Raw genomic sequence first — 13,994 nt, 5'->3', positions numbered from 1 at the left:
TTGGTTTTGTTGATTTTTTCTATTTTTTTCTATTTTATTTATTTCTTCCCTAATTTTTGTTATTTCCTTCCTTCTGCTTGCTTTGGGTTTATTTTTCCCTTTTTTTCTAGTTCTTCCAGTTTTTAGGTTAGTCTCTGATTTGAATAGCTGTTCTTAATCCTAAGAGTTCATCAAAACACATCCAAGAACTACCTCTCCTACCTCATTCTCAGAAGATGGTCAAAATCCAGATAAAAGCACTGAAGTCATACAGAAAATCCAGAGTTCTTTTTCCCTCCACTCATTTAACTTTAGATTTCCTATTATGTACCTACATTTTAAGAATAATAAAAAAGAACAATTATTACTTAAATAATAACAGCCACCATTTATCCATTTATCTGGAACTTACTATATACTAGACACTATGCTGTTATTGCATCATATCATTCAATCATCAAACAATTATTAAGCCTGTGATAAGTATTATCATTATCCTCATTTTATAGATGAAGAAACTGAGCTAAAATAAATGAAATAACTGGCTGATATGGCCAAGCAATAAGAAGCAGAGCCAGGTTTTGAACAGGGACTTGTTCTGCGTCACCTCCTGAGTCTAAGCCTTTAACAACTACATCCCAAAATACAACATCATAAATATAAAATTTCTTTGAAAATGTTTCTCTTAATGACTAGTAGCTTTGTTATTTTCATAAGAGCAGTTTATGAACTAAATACTTTTCACCTTCTCCTTAAGATAATACTACTTTGGTCTCACTCTCTAAAGAAAAAAAAAAAAACAAAAAAAACTAGGCCCCCAAATACATGCTGTACATAAATTATCTCCTTTAATTCTTATAACAATCTTAGGACACCTAGAAAGGTTAATTAACTTGCCCAAGCAGTCAAATTGATAATAAGCTGTTGAGATGGATTTGAGCCCTTGCACCCTGAACCAATAGCCCATGTTGGTGACTGCCATATTATGCCATTGAAACTTGCATATGTGATGAATTCAGTCAAGAATTCAGTGGCAAGTGGTGGTATGTCATTAGCTATAAGATTCCCATTTGGATTTCCAGCATTCCAACAAGCCAAATTTATGCATTCAGCTGGCGTTCAGGTGTGAAATTCAGTCTCTAAGGACCTGAATACTTCAAATATGTCAAATCAATTTTTCTAAATTTTATGGCTACACTGCCACAATTCACTAAAACCTCCTTCCAGTCTTCAGTTTGGTATATTTTGCAGGTTACTGAAGTCTATTAGGATCTTTCTTTGCCTTTGAGAGATGGTGAACTGAACATCGGTACTGAAATTTATAGTTGAAGATAACAATTAGGACAATTCTTTTGAAAATAAAACTTTCATTTTTCTCTTTTATAATGTAATGTTAAGGACATGGCTAGGAATCTTCTCAGTCATTTACTAACTGTATAGATTTGAGGAAGTTGATTGAACTCTCTGAGCCTCAATTTTTTTTTTTTTTTTAAATTTTGAAAGGATAATAATGCTCATATCATAGGATTTGCAAAGGATTAATAAATATGTATTAAATGAGTGACTGATAATGTGCTTAGTACAGGCATGTGAACAGAGCAAATGCTCAATTACTATCAACTTATTATTTTAACTTAATTGTCAAGAGGGTCACTTCAACTCTCTCCCTGTCTATAAGTTTCAGGCTGCAAAAGCAAGCTTTGAATATGAGCTAGGCTTTTAAAGGCAGACATATTTGAATGAATGAGGATGCATTTTAAAATCTAATATTTATTATTTACAATTATTTACTATTTTCATTTATTAGATTTATTATTTACAATTCCTCTTTATAGTTTTTTCATTATTGCTATTCATCTAAAGTTTGATTTGGCACTCACAAAAGAGTTTGATTTGGAATAAATCATGTTAGATACTTAGTGACATATAAAATGGGAAAGCAATCTTGGATTCATTCTTTGGAAATAAAAATCAAGCAATAGTGAACATTTCAACCACTTTGGAGTTACCTAGCTTTATGTATAATCAAGTGTAGATAATCAGAGTTTCTCTTTGAAATACAGCAGCATTAACATCTCTTTTCTCAATTTCATAACTTCCTAAAATACCAAATATATTCAGTTTCTCTCCTGAATATAGCGTTTGTTCATTTTTGCTGATTTAAACATAGTAATTTATATTATATTCAGAATTACTTTTAAGACTGCTTAATATCTTGCAACTTCATGAGCCCAGTGCTCTCCTGTATTTGTAAGAGAAATACAGCAGGGTTGTCTGAGTCCCCTGATTGATTCTGTATTTACATGACTTATTTTGACCACCAAGGACACTTTTTAAAAATTGTTTTACTCCAATTCATCTTCAGACATTTTCACAAACTGTGTAGGTCACAATTCCAGTGGTTCAATGCCTGTGGAATTGCTAATGCTGACCCATTTTCCAAGAAAGATAAAAAGGAAATGTATTGGTAAAGTACATATTTGTCACAAAATAAAATATCCCAAATGAGCTTAGTCTTCTTTTTTTTTTAACATTTACCATAAAAAAAAAAAAACAAAAACAGTTAACTTTGCAGAGAAAACAATAGTCTACATTCTACTTCATTCAATACATTTACTTCCAGCCAACCATCTCACAAAGGTAAGCCACTGAGCATCAAGAGAACTAGGTAAGAGATAGATCAGTAAAAACAATTTATCTGCCCTTATGAAGCTTGTTACTGAAAAGGAAACGATAAACCTAATTACAATTTTGCCTAAGAGTGTCCCCCAAAGAACCTCTTTTGTTGCTCAGATGTGGCCTCTCTCTAAGCCCACTCAGCAAGAAAAGTCACTGCTCTTCCCACTACGTGGGACATGACTTGGCCAAAAGGGGAAAGCGAGATGAAAGAAAATAAAGTTTCAGTGCCTGAGAGTTCTGAATGGAGTTGAGAGGTCACTCTGGAGGGCATTCTTATGTACCATATAGATACCTTTTTTCAGTTTTTAGTGTATAGCAGTAGCTAGAAGGAAATACCTGAAACTGTTGGACTGCAACCCAGTAGCCTTGATTTTTGGAGACGATTATATAACTCTGTAGCTTAAATGGTGTGACTGTGTGAGTGTGAAAACTTTCTGGCTCACACTCCCTTTATCAGTATAGGGACAGATGAGTAGAAAAATGGGGACAAAAATTAAATGAAAAATAGGGTGGGGTGGGGGAATGAAATGTTTTAGGTGTTCTTTTTAATTTTTATTCTATTCTTATTTTTATCATTTTTCTTTTGGAGTAAGGAAAATGTTCAAAAATTGATTGTGGTGATGAATGCACAACTGTATGATGGTACTGTGAACAACTGATTGTACACTATGGATGATTGTATGGTATGTGAATATATATTAATAAAACTGAATTAAAAAAAAAAAAAACAAAAAACTTGAGTCAATAAATTCCCGTTGTTTAAGACAAAAAATACAGTATTTGTCAAGAAGGTTGCACTAGATAATGATAATCCGGAAATGGATACGATCCTGTACCTCCCTCAAGAAGCTTACTTATAGTCCATACAAATCCATCCAACCACTTGAGAAAATTCTCAAGTACATATTCAAAAAAAAAAAAGGTACATATTCAAGTGATCAAATGGATGCTACTAATTGGGTGTACACCAAATGTATTTTACTCTGTGCTCTTTCTCTCTCTTTAAAGAGCTTTACCAAATATATTTTGAAAACAGAAAACTGCAAAATACACAGAAAATTGCAAAATACTTTTCTGTTTTGAGAACATAGAAAATTGCAAAATACAAAACATAGCTTTCAAAAAGTATGTATATCACAATCAGAACTGAAAATCATGGCATTGTCTTCTTAAAACTCATGTCATTTTCAGGTTTTTGTGTCAATTTTTGGTGTTTAACATTTTAATCTCTTCACTTCAAGACATTTATTTCTTAACAGGTCTCTTCCTTCTGCTTTAATTATTATATGCCTGTTGGGTGCATCAAATTCCAAAGGTTAATGTCATTCATAGTTACCGTTGACTATTTGGAATAGTTTATTTAAAATATTTGTGAAGTCAAGCATTTCATAAGACATGTACATTGCATTAACAGCCATTCTTTCACAGTACACAACCTTACCAGTTTCCTATTTTAGACTCCTAGATGGAACCCAGCATCCTCCATAAGCTTTCTTTACTCAGCCTCAGCTGTGGGCTCCAAAATAACTAATGCTATATGCCAAGTACTCTCTTTCTTATTGACTGATTGACTGGACATGTTTCAACTTTCTAATGACCATTTGATAGCAAAGAGCATTAAATCATTCATAGAGGCTTTTCACACTGGGTAGAGGTTTCTAAGTCTTCTAAAAATAAAGACTAGTCTAGGGTAGAGTCATAATTTTAACACACTGAGTTTGTTTTATTAACAACTCAGCTATAAATAACTGCCAATGAGTCTCTGTTTCAAAACTGTATCTATCTTTCAGCAGCAAAATGAGAGCATATGTATGTTACAATGTAACTGTTTTATGGAGGAGGGGGCAGGGAGAAATTCTTCCCCGTTTCAGATCAGCAAAGTTTGTTTCTAGACATTATAGCTATAGTATGCATGAATATTAGCTTTTTGATGCTTTAGGTTTTTTTGTTTGGGTGAGGGTGGATAGGAAAGCGATAGAAACTTGTGTAGCTTAATTTTTTGGACAGGAAACTTAACTGTTGCATTACAAAAAGTGAGAGTTTTTAGACAGAGAATACAATTTAACTGAAAAGTTTTTGTAGTCTTCTCATCAGACTGAGCTACGGCTGTTTTGGTTTTGTTTCATGTTTCTTTGTCTTTAGTGATATTCTACCAAGGACAAGACTTACAAGTGATATAATTTCAGGAGGAATCTTTCTTATCCAAATTGTGCCTCCCCTGGGACTCAGTTCAAGGGATGCCAGAAATCCCATAATTCCTTTATCCATTCCATGCATTCTTTGCCTTTGTTACAACGTTAATAACTCTTGGCTGGTTGATACATTAAGTCTTATCAGGCAGCTGGTACATGGGGAGTCTTCTACAAGGAATCTGGATACCTGAATTGGTTGATAAAATCTTTTGTTTTCTTGCAAGCAGACAAATAACTGAACAGGATTGAGTCTGCTTATAAAGTAGGGTGAGAGCTGCAATTGTGGGGAAATGAAAACTCTTTTGCTTAGGGCTGACTGTGTTTTATTTAAAATAATTATTTAAATGCCAAAGCACTCTCAAGATATTTAGCACTTGAACAACACATAAAGCCACACTATAAATATGGTATCTGTTTAAATGCTGTTATTAGCACAATGTTGCAGATCATCACTGCAGTGGCCAGCCTCCAAGATGGCCCCTAATGATCCCTGCCTCCTATTCACAAGCTGGTATAGTCCCCTCTTATGAAATACCAGGGTTGGTCTACAATGTGAGCAACAGAATACAATAGCAGTGATGGTATGCCACTTCCGAGACTAGGTTATAAAAGATACTGTGGCTTCTGTCTTGGTCACTTTCTTGCTCTCTTGGATCGTTTGATCTCAAGGAAGTCAGCGCCACGTTGTAAGCAGCCCTCTGGAGTGGTTCATGTGATGAGGAACAGAGGACTCTTGCCAAAAGCTGTATGAGCAAGCTCAGAGGCAGATCCTCCAGCCCAGACCAGCCTTCAGGTGACTGTGGGACCACCAGTACCTTTTTTTTTTTTTGATTACAGTTTTATTGAGAAATATTCACACACTCTACAGCCATCCACAGTGTGCAATCAATTATTCACAGCACCATCCATACAGTTGTGCTTTCATCACCAGAATCAATTTTTGAACCTTTTCCTTACTCCAAAATAAAAACAAAGGCAAAAAAGAGCACCCAAAACTTTTCATCCCCTCCATCCCATCCTATTCTTCATTTAATTTTTGTCCCCATTTTTCCACTCCTCTCTCCATACAATGGATAAGGAGAGTGCGAGTCACAAAGTTTTCACAGTCACACAGTCATACTATGCAATCTTCAGAGTTATACAATTGTCTTCAAGAATCAAGGTCACTGGGTTGCAGTTTGACAGCTTCAGGTATTTCCCTCTAGCCATTCCAACACACCAAAAACTAAAAAGTGATATCTATATAGGACATAAAAATACCCTCTAGAGTGACTTCTTTACTCCATTTGTAATCTCTCAGCCACTGGAACCTTATTTTGTTTCATCTCTCTTCCCTTTTTTGGTCAAGAAGATTTTCTCAATCCCATAGTGCTGGGTCCAGGATCACCCCCAGGAGTTCTTTCCTGTGTTGCCTGGGGGATTCACACCCCTGGAAGTCATTGGGAACACAAATATCTTGATTGCAACTTCATGAGAGACCTTGAGCCAGAACTATCCAGCTAAGCCATGCCCAGATTCCTGACCCTCAGAAAATGTGTGAGATAATAAATGTCTGCTGTTATAAGCCACTAAATAGTTGGAGGAATTTGTTATGTAGCTATAAATGAGTACTATAATTATGCATAGATGTATACCTATTTATCATAAGTGATATGTCTCTGGAATCCATAGGCTGGAATACTCATGAAATACACCATAACTTAGCATGCAATTCCTACCAGATAAGGAAGTATAAACTAGGTGTGGCAGACTCAAATGCTTACAAAGTCCAGGCAAGTGGGAATCTTGGTGAACTGAGGACAGTTTTCTAGGTCTAAGGGTAGAAACAGCCATAGACATTTGTTACAATGTGGGATTTTGGGCTGCAATGTTGCTGGATCTTTTGATTTTCCAACGTGTAGTAGATATCAGTTGATCTCTTCCCAAGCATCCATTAGTCCAAGTTAAACATAATAAGTCTGTCCTCCCTGCCAATGGATGTTTCAGGAACAGGCATGTGACCCAATTCTGGCTAATGAGATTTGAGGAAAATCTCCTTCTGGGAAAGGTTTCTTTGGTCCTATAAAAGAGGCACAGAATGAATAAGTCTCTCTTCATTATATAAACAGGGCTCTAAGTACATGGGATGCCTTGCTCTGTGCTGGCAGCCTGAAGATTAAGGCAATACTAAAGGTCAAGCAGAGAGAGGCTAAGAGCCTAGATCCTTGATAACATGTTTAAATACTGAAGCAATCAACCTCAGGAAACTTGACACTTCCTGTTGTGTGAGATAATACACTTCTTTAAAAGTCCTTATATTTTAGGTCAGTTTGAATTGAGGTGTTTTTACTTGCAGCCAAAAGCATTCTAACAGATACACAGGGAAGCTGGTGATCCATAATTTTATGTGCAAGTTCCTGATTTTTAAATAATAGAGTGAAATTCAATTTTAAATGATTCTGTATTATTTAAATACATCTGGACTGCATGCTTATCTTGTTAGCTGCTAGTTTGTGATCTCATTTATTTATAGACACCTACTCCACCATACTGTAACCAAATGATAAAGGCTCATTTGCGTTTTACTTCAGGGCCTCATTTATCCAGGAACTGTCTATTGGCTGCCGTTTAAGGAGCAATCACAGGAGAGTGCATAATTCCATTCATGGAGGAGCTGATAATGAAGACAACTCTGGAACAATGTGATCAGTGCAATTGTGGAAGTTCTGTGTATACAACATGCTAGGCTAACACAGATTTTGACAGCAGAATTTGTATAGAGAAGATTTCAAAGTTTGAACAGGACTTTAAAGTTGTAGGGAATTTTGTCAGACATACAAGAGCTTTACTTTGTGCTTATTGTATAAAAGCCAAATGCTATGTGGCTGTGATGAAAGTGGATGCAATCTGAAATAAGGGTGACACCTTTTTTCTGTACTTGTCAAATAGTATCTGAGTTCTGTTGTTAATTTATGAGCTACAGTGTAATGAGGATATTGCCATATTTGGGTTGAACCAGAGTAGGGGCCACAGCATAAGGCATGAAAATAAGAAATCATAGAAGGGGTGATGGGTATATTTAGTTTGGAAAAAGCCAAAAAGTCTTGATATTGTCTTCATGTACTTAAAATACAGTCTTTAGTTCATTGTCTAGCACTTATAATATTTCTAATTCTTACAATTCTGCAAAGTAGAATTGATATCTCCATAGTATAGACAAGCAAACTATAAAGGTTAGCAGTGAAGGATAGATGCCAGGGAATCCAGGATTCCTAAATCCTATGTCCATCCTGCAGACCCCACCCCCAGCCCATCCCTAGGCAATGGTTCCTCGGAGGATATTTGTGTAGATACAAAGCCCAGGCAAGCTCTTACAATTAGTTGGGTCTTGGTTCCCAAATCCCAAAGCAATTTCCTAATAGCTAAATCAAACCAGCTGAGCAGCTTCTCTCACTCCCTTTCAACTTCAACCCAAAAAGCATGCTAAGAAAAAGGAGGGAAAATGGGGCATTGATTATTTATGATTATATAGTATTTATACTTCTCCTGATAATGCTACCAAGAGACCCTAGTAATGTGGGCAGTTACTGTTCTTGGATCTGGGGCCTCCAAATCAGCCCATCTCCTTCCTCTTGAGATTGGATGGAGGGAAGTGGGAGGAAAAGGTGCACTGAGCATCCCTGAAAGCCACAAAACTAATAAATAATTTATTAGGGATATGAACCCAGGTCTACTGGGTTCCAAAACTATTACCCTCCATCCCCATCCCCCAACAATAGGACAATCAGAATCACAGCCGGATAAAATAGATTTGTACCTGGCAGTAGCTTCTGGCTCGGTGGAAGGGAAGTTTTTCCAAAAACTCAGACTTTTTAAAGATGGAGTGTGCTCGCTCCTAAGTAGGAAATTCTCCACTGTGGTAGATTGAACTATGAACCCCAGAAAAACATGTTCCTAATCTTTATCCATTCCTGTGGGTGTAAGACCATTTAAAGAAGACCTTTGGAGCAGGTTATTTTTAGTTAAAGTATGGCCAACTGAATTGGGATGGGCCTTAATCCTATTACTGGACGCTTTATAGAGACGGCCACAGAGAGAAAGCCAGAAGAGCAAGAAGCTGAAAGTCAATGGTATCTGGAAAAGAAAGGAGAAGACATCACCATGTGCATTGCCATGTGAAAGAAAAGCCAAGGACCAAAGGATTGCTGGCAGCCAGCCCTGGAACAACACAGTCTTGGGAGAGAAAACATTGCCTTGCTGACATCTCAATTTTGCACTGCTAGCCTCAAAACTGTGAGCCGGTAAATTCCCATTGTTTAAGCCAACTGATTGTATGGTATTTGTGTTAACAGCTGGGAAACTAATAATCCACCAACAGTTTTCAAGAAATAGGTGGGGATGTACCTGCCAGGAAGTTCTGGAAAGGATCCCTGCATTTGACAGAAAGTTGGACCTCTAAATCCTTTTCAACACCAAGAGTCTGTGATTCCAGGATCCCTGGCAAGCAGGTCTTGTGCTGCTTCTCTTTCAGTCTGTTTACTCTTTTCATACAAGGCAACAGCCCACTTGTAACTAGAAGGTTGAGGGGTTTGAAAACTGTGCCAACTTGTATATATTATGTCCCCCAGAAAAAGCTATATTCTTAAATGCAGTCTTGTGGGGGCAGAAGTATTAGTGTTGATTAGATTGTAATTCTTTGAGTGTTTCCATGGAGATGCAACCCACCGAACTGTAGGTGATAACTCTGATTAGATAATTTCCATGGAGGTATGGCCCCATCCATTCAGCATGGGCCTTGATAAGTTTACTGGAGCACTATATAAGCTCAGACAGAAGGAGCAAGCTTGCTATAGCCAAGAGGGACGCTTTGAAGAATGCACAGGAGCTGAGAGAGGAGCTTTAGCTTACAGTGACATTTTGGAGATGGACAAACACCCCAAGAGCAACTAAGAGTGACATTTTTGAGGAGCTGAAGCCTAGAGAGGAACATCCTGGGAGAAAGCCACTTTGAAACTAGAACTCCAGAGCAGACGCCAGCCACGTGCCTTCCCAACTAACAGAGGTTTTCCGGATGCCATTGGCCATCCTCAAGTGAAGGTGCCCAATTGTTGATGTGTCACCTTGGACACTTTATGGCTTGAAGACTGTAACTGTGTAACAAAATAAACCCCCTTTATAAAAGCCAATCCATTTCTGGTATTCTGCATAATGGGCAGCATTAGCAAACCAGAACAAAAACTATTCATTGTACTTAGGCAAACTGCCTTGGAAAAGTGTTTTATCTCAAAATACTTAGTATTTCTTTGGCTTTAGGAAACAAAACTGTTGGGGGAGAGAGAACCCAAGAGAGGTGAAGAGCTCAAGTGAGCAGAGCTGGGGCAGCCCCATGATTGTCATCAACCTCAGAGGGGAAATTATTGAGATGCAGTCAGAGGCAGAAGTGTGATGAGGAGGGGAATCTGCACAAGTTCACTGCTTCACTGAGGCAAGTTTTCACAGCGTGACTTAGTTTAAGGGGCTGGGAATTCAAATGCAGTTATGAAACTACTCTCACCAAAGGGGGCTCAACAGTTTACATGCACTGACTTGATCATCCGTCACAGTGATCTATCATGCAGGTACTATTACTGCCTCCTCATCACAGATAAGGAGCCTTTGGCTTAGGGAAGCTAGGAAACTTGTCTAAGATCCCAGTCAGTAAGAGCTAGAGCCAAGTCTTGAATACTTGTTTGATTCCAAGGCCAAATATATTGAGTTTAGGTGAATTTTAAAAAATAAATCCAAACTAAAAAAAATATACTGTTTTATAAAAATCAATCTTAAACAGTGAGAAAAACTAATATCAAGTGACTTTTATGAGCATTATGGACACTATGAATCAAGTAGAGCTTTTCTTTTCCCCTTGGACACAATATATAAGGCTGACAACCCAATAGGACTGCCACTGCAATCATGGGCCTAGGACGTCTTCATGGCTGAAGGCGGGTGGAGAAGAGTGACCAATACATGGCAGAGGTGTAAACTTTATCTCCACTGCCACAGACCTCTGCTCACAGGGATCTCTGAGCCTGAAGTACTGTACAATTCATTTAGCAATTCATCACTTATTTTCTGGGTCCTTTTCTTATTTCCATAAACTTTATATTAAATATCTGTGTGGGCTGAATTATGTCCCCCATAAAGATATGTTCAAGTCTTAATCCTCAGTACCTGTGAAGATGACCTTACTTGGAAATAGGGTCTTTGCAGATGTAATCAAGTTAGGATGAAGTTGTACTGGCTTGAAACTGTTACGTACCCCAGAAAGTGCCATGTTCTTTTAATCCAATCTTTTGGATGCAGACCTGTTGTGGGTGGGACCTTTTGGGTAGGTTGTTTCCATGGAGATGTGACCCACCCAATTCAAGGTAAGTCTTAATCCTTTACTGGAGTCCTTTAAGATAGCTCATGGAGAGAGAGAGAGCTTAGAAAGAAAATGCCCCAGGAGAAGCAAGAAGGACCCACAGAAACTGAGAGAATCATTTTGAAACCAGGGCCCAGGAGAGAAGGACCAGCAGGTGTCACCATGTGCCTTCCCATGTGACAGAGGAGCCCCAGATGGCAGCAGCCTTTCCTCAGAGAAGGTATCTTCCTCTTGATGCCTTAATTTGGACATTTTCAGGACTTAGAACTGTAAATGTGTAAACTAATAAATCCATTGAAAAAGGCAACCCATTTCTGGTATATTGCATTCTGGCAGCTTTAGCAAACTGAAATAGAAATCATATTGGATTAGGGTGGGATTAGGGATGTTTGAACACTGAGCAGACACATACAAACATAGAGGAGAACTCCATTTGAAGACAGGCAGAAACTGGAGCGATGCATCTACAAGCCAAGGAATACCAATAATTGCCAGGAACCACCCTCTAAAAAGGCCTGACAATGTCTTATAATTTTGAATCTCCCACAGTCCCTTGACAGGCCCTCATATTATTTCATTTCTTTTCTTTGACATGAAAGAGCAATGCTGTGTTCTAATGAATTTTTTTTTACACTTGGATTTGTAAAAGCAAATACTGCTTTTATTCCATCTGTTCAAAAGCTCATAGCTTTTCCAAATACAGGAAGTGTACAAATTGTAAACGGGCTTTTTTCCAAAAGTTAATTTGTAAATTGTGGGGGGAGCTCCGTAAAAATAGTACCATACATATTGCTTATATTTTCAAATCAAACTACATTAGTGCTAGTCAGTCCATTGTGCATGTTAAGAATGAGCCTCTAAATGCTTAGAAAATGAAATGCTCGTTTATAACATAGTTGCCATGGAAAAGTGCAGATGTGCAGATAGGTGCATACCCCACCTCCATTCCTAAGGCCACCAGCCCTCCCTGATGTGATATGCATAGAATGACACCCCTCTTCACTTCTCTAGGCTCTAGGTTGCTCTGGGACTAGACTTTACCAGAATAGGCTGTGAGGTTGGGGGAGCTGAGTTCTTGGGCCCCAAATCGGTGAGTTTGCTTGATAGAATGGAAGGTGCTAGACGTAACAAGGAGGATATGGAGACCTCTTTGAGACTTCCAAGTGTTGTGGTAGGGAGTGACTGAAGATGTTATTTGCTTTTTTCTCTTCCTTTTCCTTGTTCCTTTTTTGCTGCTGAAGGTAAGGGAGGGCTGAGAAAGAATCCAGCAGTTATAATAAGAGGAAGTTGTCTCCCCTTTTCCTTTAGTTTTGATACCTGTGATAGAGGTTGATACAAGTCTGTGGCAAAATGGAGGCCTAACAGAGGCAGGAGGAGAGGCTTTATCCCTGAACCTCTCCCCACCATGGTGGGGATGAGGGAGAAATTATTTCAGGGACTGGATGTGGGAAAGGAAATCTTAACTTTTGTATATTATTAGCAGCAAAGAGGAATGAAAGAAGAGAGAGAAGGAAAATATTAACAGAGGAGGGAAGAAATAATATTAAAGAACAAGTCTGTTTAAAAATCATGTTTTGTAAAATAGAGAGCAAAAACCTAAAACCGTAGCCCAATGAAATAAATGCCATTTTATTTTCTAAGAAAGGTAGTTTCTAAAACTTAAGCGATCAAATCCAGATGTGGAATTTTCTGCGGGTAACTCCATGTTGTACCTGTCAACTTCATGTTCTGTAAAATTTAAGTAGGCCTCAGAGATCTTCAGCTTCTCTTAGAGCTGGAGGAGGGTCCAGATTGCCCAAGGGTACCTCCTCTCTGGAACTTGGTTCCAACAATCCTCTTTTTTACTCTTTTTTTCAAGGTACATGGATGTCTCGGAATTGGTTCTGCCTACATACACCCAGGAAGTGTGAAGGCTATTGGCGTAGTAGCCAGTCAGCAATGGGAGGAGAGCAGGGTTCAAGGAAGGTAGCCAGAATCCCAAGATGGTCCTTTCCTGGGCCCATCACTCCCTAGGCCTCAGGAAACTCCTGACTCCTTCAAGGTTAATTCCAACTTTGGATATAGCATAAGGAGGAAGAGATAGTTGGAAAGGACAAGGACTGACTCTTATTAGAATTGTCACCTGTTAGACCAAGCATCGGTGATTGGTAAACGCTGTAAACCCCTAAACAGACCTCTGCTAGATAAATATGTTATCCTTTACTCCCTTCTACAAGTACGGTTGTAAATATAATTTTGGAACTGGTTAAGTAATGTTAAAAAAACAAAATAGGGGATAAAAGCATCTTGAATAATTTGACATTCCTGGGATCCATTTTACCCAGTTCTCTCCAAAGTCAAATCAAGTATTTCATTAATAGCAGTAAAAAAGAAAAAGGAAAAAAAGAAGAAGAAAAACCAATTAAGATGATTCACAAAAGTTAAACAAAGATGGATTATTTGAAGCTAGGTGTAGGAAATTATTTCAGTTCCTAATGAAAATCTGACTCTAACAATAAATATTAAATTTTACTCCAGTTTTCTCTGGGGTAGATTAGATTATGAGACAGAACTCCTCCACTCCCACTGAAACACGATTACACCAGAAAGTAAAATATGTTCTTCTTCATGGACTTCCTTTTCCTTGTTTAACTTTAGTGGAGTAAACAGGAACACATGAAAGGGAAATCCTAAAAAATCCAGCTCCAGTGACTTTTTAAATTCTAAGCCAAATGTATTTTGGGGAGGTGGGGATGGGGGATTGAAAGGGCCCTATTAAGCTA

General features: G+C 38.0%; 1 pseudogene; it reads right to left on the bottom strand.

Moving 5' to 3' along the window:
- The window catches only part of LOC119530428, a 44,905-nt pseudogene that overhangs the window by 29,755 nt on the left and 1,156 nt on the right, over positions 1–13,994 (bottom strand).

This window comes from Choloepus didactylus, chromosome 3 (genome assembly GCF_015220235.1).
Source record: "Choloepus didactylus isolate mChoDid1 chromosome 3, mChoDid1.pri, whole genome shotgun sequence".
In the NCBI taxonomy this organism is placed as follows: Eukaryota; Metazoa; Chordata; class Mammalia; order Pilosa; family Megalonychidae; genus Choloepus; species Choloepus didactylus.
The sequence above is the reverse complement of the archived record's forward strand: the minus strand, read 5'-3'. Positions and strand labels throughout refer to the sequence as shown.